Genomic DNA, 22,865 nt, shown 5'->3' on the forward strand with positions numbered 1-22,865 from the left:
AATGACTACTGATTTCTAGCTGTTTCCTATAATGGGCCGTCTTTTCTACTTGTGGGACTTCACGACATTTAGAAACAACTTTATACACTCTTCTCTGAACTTGAGAAGCTATATACACTTGTCTTTCAAATGTTTTACAGTTGAATACTACTTTTCAGTGAATTCTGGTCGTTTCAAACACTGGTTTCATGTGAACTAACTCTATTTCAAGGATTTGTGCAGTGTACAACATCCTTTCTAGACTAGAGACTTACATTTTGATGTCTTTTACACTTGTTCTCTCAATATTCGGTGATATTCATTAGTATTTGCTCTGAATGACTACTGATTTCTAGCTGTTTCCTATAATGGGACTTCTTTTCTACTTGTGGGACTTCACCACATGTAGAAACAACTTTATACACTCTTCTCTGAACTTGAGAAGCTATATACACTTGTCTTTCAACTGTTTTACAGTTGAATACTACTTTTCAGTGAATTCTAGTGGGTTGAAACACTGTTTTCTTGTGAAGTAACTCTATTTCAAGGATTTCTGTAGTGTATAGCATCCTTTCTAGACTAGAAACGTACATTTTGATGTCTTTTACACATGTTCTCTCACTATTCTGTGATATTCATTAGTATTTGCTCTGAATGACTACTGATTTCTAGCTGTTTATCATAATGGGCCTTCTTTTCTACTTGTGGGACTTCACCACATGTAGAAACAACTTTATACACCCTTCTCTGAACTTGAGAAACTATATACACTTGTCTTTCAACTGTTTTACAGTTGAATACTACTTTTCAGTGAATTCTAGTGGGTTGAAACACTGTTTTCTTGTGAAGTAACTCTATTTCAAGGATTTCTGCAGTGTACAACAACCTTTCTAGACTAGGGACTTACATTTTGATGTCTTTTACACTTGTTCTCTCACTATTCTGTGATATTCATTAGTATTTGCCCTGAATGACTACTGATTTCTAGCTGTTTCCTATAATGGGCCTTCTTTTCTACTTGTGGGACTTCACTACATGTAGAAACAACTTTATACTCTCTTCTCTGGAATTGCGAAGCTATATAAACTTGTCTTTCAACTGTTTTACAGATAAATACTACTTTTCAGTGAATTCTGGTGGTTTGAAACACTGGTTTCATGTGAACTAACTCTTTTTCAAGGATTTCTGCAGTGTACATCATCCTTTCTAGACAAGACACTTTCATTTTGATGTCTTTTACACTTGTTCTCTCACTATTCTGTGATAGTCATTAGTATTTGCTATGAATGACTACTGATTTCTAGCTGTTTCCTATAATGGGCCGTCTTTTCTACTTGTGGGACTTCAATACATGTAGAAACAACTTTATACGCTCTTCTCTGAACTTGAGAAACTATATACACTAGTCTTTCAACTGTTTTACAGTTGAATACTACTCCTCAGTGAATTCTGGTGGTTTCAAACACTGGTTTCATGTGAACTAACTCTATTTCAAGGATTTCTGCAGTGTACAACATCCTTTCTAGACTAGAGACTTACATTTTGATGTCTTTTACACTGGTTCTCTCACTATTCTGTGATATTCATTAGTATTTGCTCTGAATGACTACTGATTTCTAGCCGTTTCCCAAAATGGCCCTTCTTTTCTACTTGTGGGACATCACCACATGTAGAAACAACTTTATACACTCTTCTCTGAACTTGAGAAGCTATATACACTTGTCTTTCAACTGTTTTACAGTTGAATACTACTTTTCAGTGAATTCTGGTCTTTTCAAACACTGGTTTCATGTGAACTAACTCTATTTCAAGGATTTGTGCAGTGTACAACATCCTTTCTAGACTAGAGACTTACATTTTGATGTCTTTTAAACTTGTTCTCTCACTATTCTGTGATACTCATTAGTATTTGCGCTGAATGACTACTGATTTCTAGCTGTTTCCCATAATGGGCCTTCTTTTCTACTTGTGGGACTTCACCACATGTAGAAACAAATTTATACAATCTTCTCTGAACTTGAGAAGCTATATACACTTGTCTTTCATCTGTTTTACAGTTGAATACTTCTTTTCAGTGAATTCTAGTGGGTTGAAACACTGTTTTCTTGTGAAGTAACTCTATTTCAAGGATTTCTGCAGTGTACAACAACCTTTCTAGACTAGAGACTTACATTTTGATGTCTTTTACACTTGTTCTCTCACTATTCTGTGATATTCATTAGTATTTGCTCTGAATGACTACTGATTTCTAGCTGTTTCCCATAATGGGCCTTCTTTTCTACTTGTGGGACTTCACCACATGTAGAAACAACTTTATACACTCTTCTCTGAACTTGAGAAGCTATATACACTTGTCTTTCAACAGTTTTACAGTTGAATACTACTTTTCAGTGAATTCTAGTGGGTTGAAACACTGTTTTCTTGTGAAGTAACTCTATTTCAAGGATTTCTGCAGTGTACAACATCCTTTCTAGACTAGAGACTTACATTTTGATGTCTTTTACACTTGTTCTCTCACTATTCTATGATATTCATTAGTATTTGCCCTGAATGACTACTGATTTCTAGCTGTTTCCTATAATGGGCCTACTTTTCTACTTGTGGGACTTCACCACATGTAGAAACAACTTTATACTCTCTTCTCTGGAATTGCGAAGCTATATAAACTTGTCTTTCAACTGTTTTACAGTTGAGTACTACTTTTCAGTGAATTCTGGTGGTTTGAAACACTGGTTTCATGTGAACTAACTCTTTTTCAAGGATTTCTGCAGTGTACATCATCCTTTCTAGACAAGACACTTTCATTTTGATGTCTTTTACACTTGTTCTCTCACTATTCTGTGATAGTCATTAGTATTTGCTATGAATGACTACTGATTTCTAGCTGTTTCCTATAATGGGCCGTCTTTTCTACTTGGGGGACTTCACCACATGTAGAAACAACTTTATACACTCTCCTCTGAACTTGAGAAGCTATATACACTTGTCTTTCAAATGTTTTACAGTTGAATACTACTTTTCAGTGAATTCTGGTCGTTTCAAACACTGGTTTCATGTGAACTAACTCTATTTCAAGGATTTGTGCAGTGTACAACATCCTTTCTAGACTAGAGACTTACATTTTGATGTCTTTTACACTTGTTCTGTCACTATTCGGTGATATTCATGAGTATTTGCTCTGAATGACTCCTGATTTCTAGCTGTTTCCTATAATGGGCCTTCTTTTCTACTTGTGGGACTTCACCACATGTAGAAACAACTTTATACACTCTTCTCTGAACTTGAGAAGCTATATACACTTGTCTTTCAACTGTTTTACAGTTGAATACTACTTTTCAGTGAATTCTAGTGGGTTGAAACACTGTTTTCTTGTGAAGTAACTCTATTTCAAGGATTTCTGTAGTGTATAGCATCCTTTCTAGACTAGAAACGTACATTTTGATGTCTTTTACACATGTTCTCTCACTATTCTGTGATATTCATTAGTATTTGCTCTGAATGACTACTGATTTCTAGCTGTTTCCCATAATGGGCCTTCTTTTCTACTTGTGGGACTTCACCACATGTAGAAACAACTTTATGCACCCTTCTCTGAACTTGAGAAACTATATACACTTGTCTTTCAACTGTTTTACAGTTGAATACTACTTTTCAGTGAATTCTAGTGGGTTGAAACACTGTTTTCTTGTGAAGTAACTCTATTTCAAGGATTTCTGTAGTGTACAGCATCCTTTCAAGACTAGAAACTTACATTTTGATATCTTTTACACTTGTTCTCTCACTATTCTGTGATATTCATTAGTATTTGCTCTGAATGACTACTGATTTCTAGCTGTTTCCCATAATGGGCCTTCTTTTCTACTTGTGGGACTTCACCACATGTAGAAACAACTTTATACACTCTTCTCTGGACTTACAAAGCTATATAAACTTGTCTTTCAACTGTTTTACAGTTAAATACTACTTTTCAGTGAATTCTGGTGGTTTGAAACACTGGTTTCATGTGAACTAACTCTATTTCAAGGATTTCTGCAGTGTACAACATCCTTTCTAGAGAAGACACATTCATTTTGATGTCTTTTACACTTGTTCTCTCACTATTCTGTGATATTCATTAGTATTTGCTCTGAATGACTACTGATTTCTAGCTGTTTCCCATAATGGGCCTTCTTTTCTACTTGTGGGACTTCACCACATGTAGAAACAAATTTATACACTCTTCTCTGAACTTGAGAAGCTATATACACTTGTCTTTCATCTGTTTTACAGTTGAATACTACTTTTCAGTGAATTCTAGTGGGTTGAAACACTCTTTTCTTGTGAAGTAACTCTATTTTTAGGATTTCTGCAGTGTACAACAACCTTTCTAGACTAGAGACTTACATTTTGATGTCTTTTACACTTGTTCTCTCACTATTCTGTGATATTCATTAGTATTTGCCCTGAATGACAACTAATTTCTAGCTGTTTCCTATAATGGGCCTTCTTTTCTATTTGTGGGACTTCACCACATGTAGAAACAACTTTATACTCTCTTCTCTGGAATTGCGAAGCTATATACACTTGTCTTTCAACTGTTTTACAGTTGAGTACTACTTTTCAGTGAATTCTGGTGGTTTCAAACACTGGTTTCAGGTGAACTAACTCTATTTCAAGGATTTCTGCAGTGTACATCATCCTTTCTAGACAAGACACTTTCATTTTGATGTCTTTTACACTTGTTCTCTCACTATTCTGTGATAGTCATTAGTATTTGCTATGAATGACTACTGATTTCTAGCTGTTTCCTATAATGGGCCGTCTTTTCTACTTGTGGGACTTCAATACATGTAGAAACAACTTTATACGCTCTTCTCTGAACTTGAGAAACTATATACACTAGTCTTTCAACTGTTTTACAGTTGAATACTACTCCTCAGTGAATTCTGGTGGTTTCAAACACTGGTTTCATGTGAACTAACTCTATTTCAAGGATTTCTGCAGTGTACAACATCCTTTCTAGACTAGAGACTTACATTTTGATGTCTTTTACACTGGTTCTCTCACTATTCTGTGATATTCATTAGTATTTGCTCTGAATGACTACTGATTTCTAGCCGTTTCCCAAAATGGCCCTTCTTTTCTACTTGTGGGACATCACCACATGTAGAAACAACTTTATACACTCTTCTCTGAACTTGAGAAGCTATATACACTTGTCTTTCAACTGTTTTACAGTTGAATACTACTTTTCAGTGAATTCTGGTCGTTTCAAACACTGGTTTCATGTGAACTAACTCTATTTCAAGGATTTGTGCAGTGTACAACATCCTTTCTAGACTAGAGACTTACATTTTGATGTCTTTTAAACTTGTTCTCTCACTATTCTGTGATATTCATTAGTATTTGCGCTGAATGACTACTGATTTCTAGCTGTTTCCCATAATGGGCCTTCTTTTCTACTTGTGGGACTTCACCACATGTAGAAACAAATTTATACACTCTTCTCTGAACTTGAGAAGCTATATACACTTGTCTTTCATCTGTTTTACAGTTGAATACTTCTTTTCAGTGAATTCTAGTGGGTTGAAACACTGTTTTCTTGTGAAGTAACTCTATTTCAAGGATTTCTGCAGTGTACAACAACCTTTCTAGACTAGAGACTTACATTTTGATGTCTTTTACACTTGTTCTCTCACTATTCTGTGATATTCATTAGTATTTGCTCTGAATGACTACTGATTTCTAGCTGTTTCCCATAATGGGCCTTCTTTTCTACTTGTGGGACTTCACCACATGTAGAAACAACTTTATACACTCTTCTCTGAACTTGAGAAGCTATATACACTTGTCTTTCAACAGTTTTACAGTTGAATACTACTTTTCAGTGAATTCTAGTGGGTTGAAACACTGTTTTCTTGTGAAGTAACTCTATTTCAAGGATTTCTGCAGTGTACAACATCCTTTCTAGACTAGAGACTTACATTTTGATGTCTTTTACACTTGTTCTCTCACTATTCTATGATATTCATTAGTATTTGCCCTGAATGACTACTGATTTCTAGCTGTTTCCTATAATGGGCCTACTTTTCTACTTGTGGGACTTCACCACATGTAGAAACAACTTTATACTCTCTTCTCTGGAATTGCGAAGCTATATAAACTTGTCTTTCAACTGTTTTACAGTTGAGTACTACTTTTCAGTGAATTCTGGTGGTTTGAAACACTGGTTTCATGTGAACTAACTCTTTTTCAAGGATTTCTGCAGTGTACATCATCCTTTCTAGACAAGACACTTTCATTTTGATGTCTTTTACACTTGTTCTCTCACTATTCTGTGATAGTCATTAGTATTTGCTATGAATGACTACTGATTTCTAGCTGTTTCCTATAATGGGCCGTCTTTTCTACTTGGGGGACTTCACCACATGTAGAAACAACTTTATACACTCTCCTCTGAACTTGAGAAGCTATATACACTTGTCTTTCAAATGTTTTACAGTTGAATACTACTTTTCAGTGAATTCTGGTCGTTTCAAACACTGGTTTCATGTGAACTAACTCTATTTCAAGGATTTGTGCAGTGTACAACATCCTTTCTAGACTAGAGACTTACATTTTGATGTCTTTTACACTTGTTCTGTCACTATTCGGTGATATTCATGAGTATTTGCTCTGAATGACTCCTGATTTCTAGCTGTTTCCTATAATGGGCCTTCTTTTCTACTTGTGGGACTTCACCACATGTAGAAACAACTTTACACACTCTTCTCTGAACTTGAGAAGCTATATACACTTGTCTTTCAACTGTTTTACAGTTGAATACTACTTTTCAGTGAATTCTAGTGGGTTGAAACACTGTTTTCTTGTGAAGTAACTCTATTTCAAGGATTTCTGTAGTGTATAGCATCCTTTCTAGACTAGAAACGTACATTTTGATGTCTTTTACACATGTTCTCTCACTATTCTGTGATATTCATTAGTATTTGCTCTGAATGACTACTGATTTCTAGCTGTTTCCCATAATGGGCCTTCTTTTCTACTTGTGGGACTTCACCACATGTAGAAACAACTTTATGCACCCTTCTCTGAACTTGAGAAACTATATACACTTGTCTTTCAACTGTTTTACAGTTGAATACTACTTTTCAGTGAATTCTAGTGGGTTGAAACACTGTTTTCTTGTGAAGTAACTCTATTTCAAGGATTTCTGTAGTGTACAGCATCCTTTCTAGACTAGAAACTTACATTTTGATATCTTTTACACTTGTTCTCTCACTATTCTGTGATATTCATTAGTATTTGCTCTGAATGACTACTGATTTCTAGCTGTTTCCCATAATGGGCCTTCTTTTCTACTTGTGGGACTTCACCACATGTAGAAACAACTTTATACACTCTTCTCTGGACTTACAAAGCTATATAAACTTGTCTTTCAACTGTTTTACAGTTAAATACTACTTTTCAGTGAATTCTGGTGGTTTGAAACACTGGTTTCATGTGAACTAACTCTATTTCAAGGATTTCTGCAGTGTACAACATCCTTTCTAGAGAAGACACATTCATTTTGATGTCTTTTACACTTGTTCTCTCACTATTCTGTGATATTCATTAGTATTTGCTCTGAATGACTACTGATTTCTAGCTGTTTCCCATAATGGGCCTTCTTTTCTACTTGTGGGACTTCACCACATGTAGAAACAAATTTATACACTCTTCTCTGAACTTGAGAAGCTATATACACTTGTCTTTCATCTGTTTTACAGTTGAATACTACTTTTCAGTGAATTCTAGTGGGTTGAAACACTCTTTTCTTGTGAAGTAACTCTATTTCAAGGATTTCTGCAGTGTACAACAACCTTTCTAGACTAGAGACTTACATTTTGATGTCTTTTACACTTGTTCTCTCACTATTCTGTGATATTCATTAGTATTTGCCCTGAATGACAACTAATTTCTAGCTGTTTCCTATAATGGGCCTTCTTTTCTATTTGTGGGACTTCACCACATGTAGAAACAACTTTATACTCTCTTCTCTGGAATTGCGAAGCTATATACACTTGTCTTTCAACTGTTTTACAGTTGAGTACTACTTTTCAGTGAATTCTGGTGGTTTCAAACACTGGTTTCAGGTGAACTAACTCTATTTCAAGGATTTCTGCAGTGTACAACATCCTTTCTAGAGAAGACACATTCATTTTGATGTCTTTTACACTTGTTCTCTCACTATTCTGTGATATTCATTAGTATTTGCTCTGAATGACTACTGATTTCTAGCCGTTTCCCATAATGGGCCTTCTTTTCTACTTGTGGGACATCAGCACATGTAGAAACAACTTTATACACTCTTCTCTGAACTTGAGAAGCTATATACACTTGTCTTTCAACTGTTTTACAGTTGAATACTACTTTTCAGTGAATTCTGGTCGTTTCAAACACTGGATTCATGTGAACTAACTCTATTTCAAGGATTTGTGCAGTGTACAACATCCTTTCTAGACTAAAGACTTACATTTGATGTCTTTTACACTTGTTCTCTCACTATTCTGTGATATTCATTAGTATTTGCTCTGAATGACTATGATTTCTTGCTGTTTCCTATAATGGGCCTTCTTTTCTTCTTGTGGGACTTCACCACATGTAGAAACAACTTTATACACTCTTCTCTGAACTTGAGAAGCTATATACACTTGTCTTTCATCTGTTTTACACTTGAATACTACTTTTCAGTGAATTCTAGTGGGTTGAAACACTGTTTTCTTGTGAAGTAACTCTATTTCAAGGATTTCTGCAGTGTACAACAACCTTTCTAGACTAGAGACTTACATTTTGATGTCTTTTACACTTGTTCTCTCACTATTCTGTGATATTCATTAGTATTTGCTCTGAATGACTACTGATTTCTAGCTGTTTCCCATAATGGGCCTTCTTTTCTACTTGTGGGACTTCACCACATGTAGAAACAACTTTATACACTCTTCTCTGAACTTGAGAAGCTATATACACTTGTCTTTCAACAGTTTTACAGTTGAATACTACTTTTCAGTGAATTCTGGTCGTTTCAAAACTGGTTTCATGTGAAGTAACTCTATTTCAAGCATTTCTATAGTGTACAACATCCTTTCTAGACTAGAGACTTACATTTTGATGTCTTTTACACTTGTTCTCTCACTATTATGTGATATTCATTAGTATTTGCTCTGAATGACTACTGATTTCTAGCCGTTTCCCATAATGGGCCTTCTTTTCTACTTGTGGGACTTCACCACATGTAGAAACAACTTTATACACCCTTCTCTGAACTTGAGAAGCTATATACACTTGTCTTTCAACTGTTTTACAGTTGAATACTACTTTTCAGTGAATTCTAGTGGGTTGAAACACTGTTTTCTTGTGAAGTAACTCTATTTCAAGGATTTCTGTAGTGTATAGCATCCTTTCTAGACTAGAAACTTACATTTTGATGTCTTTTACACTTGTTCTCTCACTATTCTGTGATATTCATTAGTATTTGCTCTGAATGACTACTGATTTCTAGCTGTTTCCCATAATGGGCCTTCTTTTCTACTTGTGGGACTTCACCACATGTACAAACAACTTTATACACTCTTCTCTGGACTTACAAAGCTATATAAACTTGTCTTTCAACTGTTTTACAGTTGAGTACTACTTTTCAGTGAATTCTGGTCGTTTCAAACACTGGTTTCATGTGAACTAACTCTATTTCAAGGATTTGTGCAGTGTACAACATCCTTTCTAGACTAGAGACTTACATTTTCATGTCTTTTACACTTGTTCTCTCACTATTCTGTGATATTCATTAGTATTTGCTCTGAATGACTACTGATTTCTAGCTGTTTCCCATAATGGGCCTTCTTTTCTACTTGTGGGACTTCACCACATGTAGAAACAAATTTATACACTCTTCTCTGAACTTGAGAAGCTATATACACTTGTCTTTCATCTGTTTTACAGTTGAATACTACTTTTCAGTGAATTCTAGTGGGTTGAAACACTGTTTTCTTGTGAAGTAACTCTATTTCAAGGATTTCTGCAGTGTACAACAACCTTTCTAGACTAGAGACTTACATTTTGATTTCTTTTACACTTGTTCTCTCACTATTCTGTGATATTCATTAGTATTTGCCCTGAATGACAACTAATTTCTAGCTGTTTCCTATAATGGGCCTTCTTTTCTATTTGTGGGACTTCACCACATGTGGAAACAACTTTATACTCTCTTCTCTGGAATTGCGAAGCTATATAAACTTGTCTTTCAACTGTTTTACAGTTGAGTACTACTTTTCAGTGAATTCTGGTGGTTTCAAACACTGGTTTCATGTGAACTAACTCTATTTCAAGGATTTCTGCAGTGTACAACATCCTTTCTAGAGAAGACACATTCATTTTGATGTCTTTTACACTTGTTCTCTCACTATTCTGTGATATTCATTAGTATTTGCTCTGAATGACTACTGATTTCTAGCCGTTTCCCATAATGGGCCTTCTTTTCTACTTGTGGGACATCACCACATGTAGAAACAACTTTATACACTCTTCTCTGAACTTGAGAAGCTATATACACTTGTCTTTCAACTGTTTTACAGTTGAATACTACTTTTCAGTGAATTCTGGTCGTTTCAAACACTGGATTCATGTGAACTAACTCTATTTCAAGGATTTGTGCAGTGTACAACATCCGTTCTAGACTAGAGACTTACATTTTGATGTCTTTTACACTTGTTCTCTCACTATTCTGTGATATTCATTAGTATTTGCTCTGAATGACTACTGATTTCTAGCCGTTTCCCATAATGGGCCTTCTTTTCTACTTGTGGGACTTCACCACATGTAGAAACAACTTTATACTCTCTTCTCTGGAATTGCGAAGCTATATACACTTGTCTTTCAACTGTTTTACAGTTGAGTACTACTTTTCAGTGAATTCTGGTGGTTTCAAACACTGGTTTCAGGTGAACTAACTCTATTTCAAGGATTTCTGCAGTGTACATCATCCTTTCTAGACAAGACACTTTCATTTTGATGTCTTTTACACTTGTTCTCTCACTATTCTGTGATAGTCATTAGTATTTGCTATGAATGACTACTGATTTCTAGCTGTTTCCTATAATGGGCCGTCTTTTCTACTTGTGGGACTTCAATACATGTAGAAACAACTTTATACGCTCTTCTCTGAACTTGAGAAACTATATACACTAGTCTTTCAACTGTTTTACAGTTGAATACTACTCCTCAGTGAATTCTGGTGGTTTCAAACACTGGTTTCATGTGAACTAACTCTATTTCAAGGATTTCTGCAGTGTACAACATCCTTTCTAGACTAGAGACTTACATTTTTATGTCTTTTACACTGGTTCTCTCACTATTCTGTGATATTCATTAGTATTTGCTCTGAATGACTACTGATTTCTAGCCGTTTCCCAAAATGGCCCTTCTTTTCTACTTGTGGGACATCACCACATGTAGAAACAACTTTATACACTCTTCTCTGAACTTGAGAAGCTATATACACTTGTCTTTCAACTGTTTTACAGTTGAATACTACTTTTCAGTGAATTCTGGTCGTTTCAAACACTGGTTTCATGTGAACTAACTCTATTTCAAGGATTTGTGCAGTGTACAACATCCTTTCTAGACTAGAGACTTACATTTTGATGTCTTTTAAACTTGTTCTCTCACTATTCTGTGATATTCATTAGTATTTGCGCTGAATGACTACTGATTTCTAGCTGTTTCCCATAATGGGCCTTCTTTTCTACTTGTGGGACTTCACCACATGTAGAAACAAATTTATACACTCTTCTCTGAACTTGAGAAGCTATATACACTTGTCTTTCATCTGTTTTACAGTTGAATACTTCTTTTCAGTGAATTCTAGTGGGTTGAAACACTGTTTTCTTGTGAAGTAACTCTATTTCAAGGATTTCTGCAGTGTACAACAACCTTTCTAGACTAGAGACTTACATTTTGATGTCTTTTACACTTGTTCTCTCACTATTCTGTGATATTCATTAGTATTTGCTCTGAATGACTACTGATTTCTAGCTGTTTCCCATAATGGGCCTTCTTTTCTACTTGTGGGACTTCACCACATGTAGAAACAACTTTATACACTCTTCTCTGAACTTGAGAAGCTATATACACTTGTCTTTCAACAGTTTTACAGTTGAATACTACTTTTCAGTGAATTCTAGTGGGTTGAAACACTGTTTTCTTGTGAAGTAACTCTATTTCAAGGATTTCTGCAGTGTACAACATCCTTTCTAGACTAGAGACTTACATTTTGATGTCTTTTACACTTGTTCTCTCACTATTCTATGATATTCATTAGTATTTGCCCTGAATGACTACTGATTTCTAGCTGTTTCCTATAATGGGCCTACTTTTCTACTTGTGGGACTTCACCACATGTAGAAACAACTTTATACTCTCTTCTCTGGAATTGCGAAGCTATATAAACTTGTCTTTCAACTGTTTTACAGTTGAGTACTACTTTTCAGTGAATTCTGGTGGTTTGAAACACTGGTTTCATGTGAACTAACTCTTTTTCAAGGATTTCTGCAGTGTACATCATCCTTTCTAGACAAGACACTTTCATTTTGATGTCTTTTACACTTGTTCTCTCACTATTCTGTGATAGTCATTAGTATTTGCTATGAATGACTACTGATTTCTAGCTGTTTCCTATAATGGGCCGTCTTTTCTACTTGGGGGACTTCACCACATGTAGAAACAACTTTATACACTCTCCTCTGAACTTGAGAAGCTATATACACTTGTCTTTCAAATGTTTTACAGTTGAATACTACTTTTCAGTGAATTCTGGTCGTTTCAAACACTGGTTTCATGTGAACTAACTCTATTTCAAGGATTTGTGCAGTGTACAACATCCTTTCTAGACTAGAGACTTACATTTTGATGTCTTTTACACTTGTTCTGTCACTATTCGGTGATATTCATGAGTATTTGCTCTGAATGACTCCTGATTTCTAGCTGTTTCCTATAATGGGCCTTCTTTTCTACTTGTGGGACTTTACCACATGTAGAAACAACTTTATACACTCTTCTCTGAACTTGAGAAGCTATATACACTTGTCTTTCAACTGTTTTACAGTTGAATACTACTTTTCAGTGAATTCTAGTGGGTTGAAACACTGTTTTCTTGTGAAGTAACTCTATTTCAAGGATTTCTGTAGTGTATAGCATCCTTTCTAGACTAGAAACGTACATTTTGATGTCTTTTACACATGTTCTCTCACTATTCTGTGATAATCATTAGTATTTGCTCTGAATGACTACTGATTTCTAGCTGTTTCCCATAATGGGCCTTCTTTTCTACTTGTGGGACTTCACCACATGTAGAAACAACTTTATGCACCCTTCTCTGAACTTGAGAAACTATATACACTTGTCTTTCAACTGTTTTACAGTTGAATACTACTTTTCAGTGAATTCTAGTGGGTTGAAACACTGTTTTCTTGTGAAGTAACTCTATTTCAAGGATTTCTGTAGTGTACAGCATCCTTTCTAGACTAGAAACTTACATTTTGATATCTTTTACACTTGTTCTCTCACTATTCTGTGATATTCATTAGTATTTGCTCTGAATGACTACTGATTTCTAGCTGTTTCCCATAATGGGCCTTCTTTTCTACTTGTGGGACTTCACCACATGTAGAAACAACTTTATACACTCTTCTCTGGACTTACAAAGCTATATAAACTTGTCTTTCAACTGTTTTACAGTTAAATACTACTTTTCAGTGAATTCTGGTGGTTTGAAACACTGGTTTCATGTGAACTAACTCTATTTCAAGGATTTCTGCAGTGTACAACATCCTTTCTAGAGAAGACACATTCATTTTGATGTCTTTTACACTTGTTCTCTCACTATTCTGTGATATTCATTAGTATTTGCTCTGAATGACTACTGATTTCTAGCTGTTTCCCATAATGGGCCTTCTTTTCTACTTGTGGGACTTCACCACATGTAGAAACAAATTTATACACTCTTCTCTGAACTTGAGAAGCTATATACACTTGTCTTTCATCTGTTTTACAGTTGAATACTACTTTTCAGTGAATTCTAGTGGGTTGAAACACTCTTTTCTTGTGAAGTAACTCTATTTCAAGGATTTCTGCAGTGTACAACAACCTTTCTAGACTAGAGACTTACATTTTGATGTCTTTTACACTTGTTCTCTCACTATTCTGTGATATTCATTAGTATTTGCCCTGAATGACAACTAATTTCTAGCTGTTTCCTATAATGGGCCTTCTTTTCTATTTGTGGGACTTCACCACATGTAGAAACAACTTTATACTCTCTTCTCTGGAATTGCGAAGCTATATACACTTGTCTTTCAACTGTTTTACAGTTGAGTACTACTTTTCAGTGAATTCTGGTGGTTTCAAACACTGGTTTCAGGTGAACTAACTCTATTTCAAGGATTTCTGCAGTGTACAACATCCTTTCTAGAGAAGACACATTCATTTTGATGTCTTTTACACTTGTTCTCTCACTATTCTGTGATATTCATTAGTATTTGCTCTGAATGACTACTGATTTCTAGCCGTTTCCCATAATGGGCCTTCTTTTCTACTTGTGGGACATCAGCACATGTAGAAACAACTTTATACACTCTTCTCTGAACTTGAGAAGCTATATACACTTGTCTTTCAACTGTTTTACAGTTGAATACTACTTTTCAGTGAATTCTGGTCGTTTCAAACACTGGATTCATGTGAACTAACTCTATTTCAAGGATTTGTGCAGTGTACAACATCCTTTCTAGACTAAAGACTTACATTTGATGTCTTTTACACTTGTTCTCTCACTATTCTGTGATATTCATTAGTATTTGCCCTGAATGACTATGATTTCTTGCTGTTTCCTATAATGGGCCTTCTTTTCTTCTTGTGGGACTTCACCACATGTAGAAACAACTTTATACACTCTTCTCTGAACTTTAGAAGCTATATACACTTGTCTTTCATCTGTTTTACACTTGAATACTACTTTTCAGTGAATTCTAGTGGGTTGAAACACTGTTTTCTTGTGAAGTAACTCTATTTCAAGGATTTCTGCAGTGTACAACAACCTTTCTAGACTAGAGACTTACATTTTGATTTCTTTTACACTTGTTCTCTCACTATTCTGTGATATTCATTAGTATTTGCCCTGAATGACAACTAATTTCTAGCTGTTTCCTATAATGGGCCTTCTTTTCTATTTGTGGGACTTCACCACATGTAGAAACAACTTTATACTCTCTTCTCTGGAATTGCGAAGCTATATAAACTTGTCTTTCAACTGTTTTACAGTTGAGTACTACTTTTCAGTGAATTCTGGTGGTTTCAAACACTGTTTTCTTGTGAAGTAACTCTATTTCAAGGATTTCTGCAGTGTACAACATCCTTTCTAGACTAGAGACTTACATTTTGATGTCTTTTACACTTGTTCTCTCACTATTCTATGATATTCATTAGTATTTGCCCTGAATGACTACTGATTTCTAGCTGTTTCCTATAATGGGCCTACTTTTCTACTTGTGGGACTTCACCACATGTAGAAACAACTTTATACTCTCTTCTCTGGAATTGCGAAGCTATATAAACTTGTCTTTCAACTGTTTTACAGTTGAGTACTACTTTTCAGTGAATTCTGGTGGTTTGAAACACTGGTTTCATGTGAACTAACTCTTTTTCAAGGATTTCTGCAGTGTACATCATCCTTTCTAGACAAGACACTTTCATTTTGATGTCTTTTACACTTGTTCTCTCACTATTCTGTGATAGTCATTAGTATTTGCTATGAATGACTACTGATTTCTAGCTGTTTCCTATAATGGGCCGTCTTTTCTACTTGGGGGACTTCACCACATGTAGAAACAACTTTATACACTCTCCTCTGAACTTGAGAAGCTATATACACTTGTCTTTCAAATGTTTTACAGTTGAATACTACTTTTCAGTGAATTCTGGTCGTTTCAAACACTGGTTTCATGTGAACTAACTCTATTTCAAGGATTTGTGCAGTGTACAACATCCTTTCTAGACTAGAGACTTACATTTTGATGTCTTTTACACTTGTTCTGTCACTATTCGGTGATATTCATGAGTATTTGCTCTGAATGACTCCTGATTTCTAGCTGTTTCCTATAATGGGCCTTCTTTTCTACTTGTGGGACTTTACCACATGTAGAAACAACTTTATACACTCTTCTCTGAACTTGAGAAGCTATATACACTTGTCTTTCAACTGTTTTACAGTTGAATACTACTTTTCAGTGAATTCTAGTGGGTTGAAACACTGTTTTCTTGTGAAGTAACTCTATTTCAAGGATTTCTGTAGTGTATAGCATCCTTTCTAGACTAGAAACGTACATTTTGATGTCTTTTACACATGTTCTCTCACTATTCTGTGATAATCATTAGTATTTGCTCTGAATGACTACTGATTTCTAGCTGTTTCCCATAATGGGCCTTCTTTTCTACTTGTGGGACTTCACCACATGTAGAAACAACTTTATGCACCCTTCTCTGAACTTGAGAAACTATATACACTTGTCTTTCAACTGTTTTACAGTTGAATACTACTTTTCAGTGAATTCTAGTGGGTTGAAACACTGTTTTCTTGTGAAGTAACTCTATTTCAAGGATTTCTGTAGTGTACAGCATCCTTTCTAGACTAGAAACTTACATTTTGATATCTTTTACACTTGTTCTCTCACTATTCTGTGATATTCATTAGTATTTGCTCTGAATGACTACTGATTTCTAGCTGTTTCCCATAATGGGCCTTCTTTTCTACTTGTGGGACTTCACCACATGTAGAAACAACTTTATACACTCTTCTCTGGACTTACAAAGCTATATAAACTTGTCTTTCAACTGTTTTACAGTTAAATACTACTTTTCAGTGAATTCTGGTGGTTTGAAACACTGGTTTCATGTGAACTAACTCTATTTCAAGGATTTCTGCAGTGTACAACATCCTTTCTAGAGAAGACACATTCATTTTGATGTCTTTTACACTTGTTCTCTCACTATTCTGTGATATTCATTAGTATTTGCTCTGAATGACTACTGATTTCTAGCTGTTTCCCATAATGGGCCTTCTTTTCTACTTGTGGGACTTCACCACATGTAGAAACAAATTTATACACTCTTCTCTGAACTTGAGAAGCTATATACACTTGTCTTTCATCTGTTTTACAGTTGAATACTACTTTTCAGTGAATTCTAGTGGGTTGAAACACTCTTTTCTTGTGAAGTAACTCTATTTCAAGGATTTCTGCAGTGTACAACAACCTTTCTAGACTAGAGACTTACATTTTGATGTCTTTTACACTTGTTCTCTCACTATTCTGTGATATTCATTAGTATTTGCCCTGAATGACAACTAATTTCTAGCTGTTTCCTATAATGGGCCTTCTTTTCTATTTGTGGGACTTCACCACATGTAGAAACAACTTTATACTCTCTTCTCTGGAATTGCGAAGCTATATACACTTGTCTTTCAACTGTTTTACAGTTGAGTACTACTTTTCAGTGAATTCTGGTGGTTTCAAACACTGGTTTCAGGTGAACTAACTCTATTTCAAGGATTTCTGCAGTGTACAACATCCTTTCTAGAGAAGACACATTCATTTTGATGTCTTTTACACTTGTTCTCTCACTATTCTGTGATATTCATTAGTATTTGCTCTGAATGACTACTGATTTCTAGCCGTTTCCCATAATGGGCCTTCTTTTCTACTTGTGGGACATCAGCACATGTAGAAACAACTTTATACACTCTTCTCTGAACTTGAGAAGCTATATACACTTGTCTTTCAACTGTTTTACAGTTGAATACTACTTTTCAGTGAATTCTGGTCGTTTCAAACACTGGATTCATGTGAACTAACTCTATTTCAAGGATTTGTGCAGTGTACAACATCCTTTCTAGACTAAAGACTTACATTTGATGTCTTTTACACTTGTTCTCTCACTATTCTGTGATATTCATTAGTATTTGCCCTGAATGACTATGATTTCTTGCTGTTTCCTATAATGGGCCTTCTTTTCTTCTTGTGGGACTTCACCACATGTAGAAACAACTTTATACACTCTTCTCTGAACTTTAGAAGCTATATACACTTGTCTTTCATCTGTTTTACACTTGAATACTACTTTTCAGTGAATTCTAGTGGGTTGAAACACTGTTTTCTTGTGAAGTAACTCTATTTCAAGGATTTCTGCAGTGTACAACAACCTTTCTAGACTAGAGACTTACATTTTGATTTCTTTTACACTTGTTCTCTCACTATTCTGTGATATTCATTAGTATTTGCCCTGAATGACAACTAATTTCTAGCTGTTTCCTATAATGGGCCTTCTTTTCTATTTGTGGGACTTCACCACATGTAGAAACAACTTTATACTCTCTTCTCTGGAATTGCGAAGCTATATAAACTTGTCTTTCAACTGTTTTACAGTTGAGTACTACTTTTCAGTGAATTCTGGTGGTTTCAAACACTGGTTTCATGTGAACTAACTCTATTTCAAGGATTTCTGCAGTGTACAACATCCTTTCTAGAGAAGACACATTCATTTTGATGTCTTTTACACTTGTTCTCTCACTATTCTGTGATATTCATTAGTATTTGCTCTGAATGACTACTGATTTCTAGCTGTTTCCTATAATGGGCCGTCTTTTCTACTTGTGGGACTTCACCACATGTAGAAACAACTTTATACACTCTTCTCTAAACTTGAGAAGCTATATACACTTGTCTTTCAAATGTTTTACAGTTGAATACTACTTTTCAGTGAATTCTGGTCGTTTCAAACACTGGTTTCATGTGAACTAACTCTATTTCAAGGTTTTGTGCAGTGTACAACATCCTTTCTAGACCAGAGACTTACATTTTGATGTCTTTTACACTTGTTCTCTCACTATTCGGTGATATTCATTAGTATTTGCTCTGAATGACTACTGATTTCTAGCCGTTTCCCATAATGGGCCTTCTTTTCTACTTGTGGGACATCACCACATGTAGAAACAACTTTATACACTCTTCTCTGAACTTGAGAAGCTATATACACTTGTCTTTCAACTGTTTTACAGTTGAATACTACTTTTCAGTGAATTCTGGTCGTTTCAAACACTGGTTTTATGTGAACTAACTCTATTTCAAGGATTTGTTCAGTGTACAACATCCTTTCTAGACTAAAGACTTACATTTGATGTCTTTTACACTTGTTCTCTCACTATTCTGTGATAGTCATTACTATTTGCTGTGAATGACTACTGATTTCTAGCTGTTTCCTATAATGGGCCGTCTTTTCTACTTGTGGGACTTCACCACATGTAGAAACAACTTTATACACTCTTCTCTGAACTTGAGAAGCTATATACACTTGTCTTTCAACTGTTTTACAGTTGAATACTACTTTTCAGTGAATTCTGGTCGTTTCAAACACTGGTTTCATGTGAACTAACTCTATTTCAAGGATTTGTGCAGTGTACAACATCCTTTCTAGACTAGAGACTTACATTTTGATGTCTTTTAAACTTGTTCTCTCACTATTCTGTGATATTCATTAGTATTTGCGCTGAATGACTACTGATTTCTAGCTGTTTCCCATAATGGGCCTTCTTTTCTACTTGTGGGACTTCACCACATGTAGAAACAAATTTATACACTCTTCTCTGAACTTGAGAAGCTATATACACTTGTCTTTCATCTGTTTTACAGTTGAATACTTCTTTTCAGTGAATTCTAGTGGGTTGAAACACTGTTTTCTTGTGAAGTAACTCTATTTCAAGGATTTCTGCAGTGTACAACAACCTTTCTAGACTAGAGACTTACATTTTGATGTCTTTTACACTTGTTCTCTCACTATTCTGTGATATTCATTAGTATTTGCTCTGAATGACTACTGATTTCTAGCTGTTTCCCATAATGGGCCTTCTTTTCTACTTGTGGGACTTCACCACATGTAGAAACAACTTTATACACTCTTCTCTGAACTTGAGAAGCTATATACACTTGTCTTTCAACAGTTTTACAGTTGAATACTACTTTTCAGTGAATTCTAGTGGGTTGAAACACTGTTTTCTTGTGAAGTAACTCTATTTCAAGGATTTCTGCAGTGTACAACATCCTTTCTAGACTAGAGACTTACATTTTGATGTCTTTTACACTTGTTCTCTCACTATTCTATGATATTCATTAGTATTTGCCCTGAATGACTACTGATTTCTAGCTGTTTCCTATAATGGGCCTACTTTTCTACTTGTGGGACTTCACCACATGTAGAAACAACTTTATACTCTCTTCTCTGGAATTGCGAAGCTATATAAACTTGTCTTTCAACTGTTTTACAGTTGAGTACTACTTTTCAGTGAATTCTGGTGGTTTGAAACACTGGTTTCATGTGAACTAACTCTTTTTCAAGGATTTCTGCAGTGTACATCATCCTTTCTAGACAAGACACTTTCATTTTGATGTCTTTTACACTTGTTCTCTCACTATTCTGTGATAGTCATTAGTATTTGCTATGAATGACTACTGATTTCTAGCTGTTTCCTATAATGGGCCGTCTTTTCTACTTGGGGGACTTCACCACATGTAGAAACAACTTTATACACTCTCCTCTGAACTTGAGAAGCTATATACACTTGTCTTTCAAATGTTTTACAGTTGAATACTACTTTTCAGTGAATTCTGGTCGTTTCAAACACTGGTTTCATGTGAACTAACTCTATTTCAAGGATTTGTGCAGTGTACAACATCCTTTCTAGACTAGAGACTTACATTTTGATGTCTTTTACACTTGTTCTGTCACTATTCGGTGATATTCATGAGTATTTGCTCTGAATGACTCCTGATTTCTAGCTGTTTCCTATAATGGGCCTTCTTTTCTACTTGTGGGACTTCACCACATGTAGAAACAACTTTATACACTCTTCTCTGAACTTGAGAAGCTATATACACTTGTCTTTCAACTGTTTTACAGTTGAATACTACTTTTCAGTGAATTCTAGTGGGTTGAAACAGTGTTTTCTTGTGAAGTAACTCTATTTCAAGGATTTCTGTAGTGTATAGCATCCTTTCTAGACTAGAAACGTACATTTTGATGTCTTTTACACATGTTCTCTCACTATTCTGTGATAATCATTAGTATTTGCTCTGAATGACTACTGATTTCTAGCTGTTTCCCATAATGGGCCTTCTTTTCTACTTGTGGGACTTCACCACATGTAGAAACAACTTTATGCACCCTTCTCTGAACTTGAGAAACTATATACACTTGTCTTTCAACTGTTTTACAGTTGAATACTACTTTTCAGTGAATTCTAGTGGGTTGAAACACTGTTTTCTTGTGAAGTAACTCTATTTCAAGGATTTCTGTAGTGTACAGCATCCTTTCTAGACTAGAAACTTACATTTTGATATCTTTTACACTTGTTCTCTCACTATTCTGTGATATTCATTAGTATTTGCTCTGAATGACTACTGATTTCTAGCTGTTTCCCATAATGGGCCTTCTTTTCTACTTGTGGGACTTCACCACATGTAGAAACAACTTTATACACTCTTCTCTGGACTTACAAAGCTATATAAACTTGTCTTTCAACTGTTTTACAGTTAAATACTACTTTTCAGTGAATTCTGGTGGTTTGAAACACTGGTTTCATGTGAACTAACTCTATTTCAAGGATTTCTGCAGTGTACAACATCCTTTCTAGAGAAGACACATTCATTTTGATGTCTTTTACACTTGTTCTCTCACTATTCTGTGATATTCATTAGTATTTGCTCTGAATGACTACTGATTTCTAGCTGTTTCCCATAATGGGCCTTCTTTTCTACTTGTGGGACTTCACCACATGTAGAAACAAATTTATACACTCTTCTCTGAACTTGAGAAGCTATATACACTTGTCTTTCATCTGTTTTACAGTTGAATACTACTTTTCAGTGAATTCTAGTGGGTTGAAACACTCTTTTCTTGTGAAGTAACTCTATTTCAAGGATTTCTGCAGTGTACAACAACCTTTCTAGACTAGAGACTTACATTTTGATGTCTTTTACACTTGTTCTCTCACTATTCTGTGATATTCATTAGTATTTGCCCTGAATGACAACTAATTTCTAGCTGTTTCCTATAATGGGCCTTCTTTTCTATTTGTGGGACTTCACCACATGTAGAAACAACTTTATACTCTCTTCTCTGGAATTGCGAAGCTATATACACTTGTCTTTCAACTGTTTTACAGTTGAGTACTACTTTTCAGTGAATTCTGGTGGTTTCAAACACTGGTTTCAGGTGAACTAACTCTATTTCAAGGATTTCTGCAGTGTACAACATCCTTTCTAGAGAAGACACATTCATTTTGATGTCTTTTACACTTGTTCTCTCACTATTCTGTGATATTCATTAGTATTTGCTCTGAATGACTACTGATTTCTAGCCGTTTCCCATAATGGGCCTTCTTTTCTACTTGTGGGACATCAGCACATGTAGAAACAACTTTATACACTCTTCTCTGAACTTGAGAAGCTATATACACTTGTCTTTCAACTGTTTTACAGTTGAATACTACTTTTCAGTGAATTCTGGTCGTTTCAAACACTGGATTCATGTGAACTAACTCTATTTCAAGGATTTGTGCAGTGTACAACATCCTTTCTAGACTAAAGACTTACATTTGATGTCTTTTACACTTGTTCTCTCACTATTCTGTGATATTCATTAGTATTTGCCCTGAATGACTATGATTTCTTGCTGTTTCCTATAATGGGCCTTCTTTTCTTCTTGTGGGACTTCACCACATGTAGAAACAACTTTATACACTCTTCTCTGAACTTTAGAAGCTATATACACTTGTC

This window comes from Cnephaeus nilssonii (assembly GCF_951640355.1).
Source record: "Cnephaeus nilssonii genome assembly, chromosome: 12".
NCBI classification, from domain to species: domain Eukaryota; kingdom Metazoa; phylum Chordata; class Mammalia; order Chiroptera; family Vespertilionidae; genus Cnephaeus; species Cnephaeus nilssonii.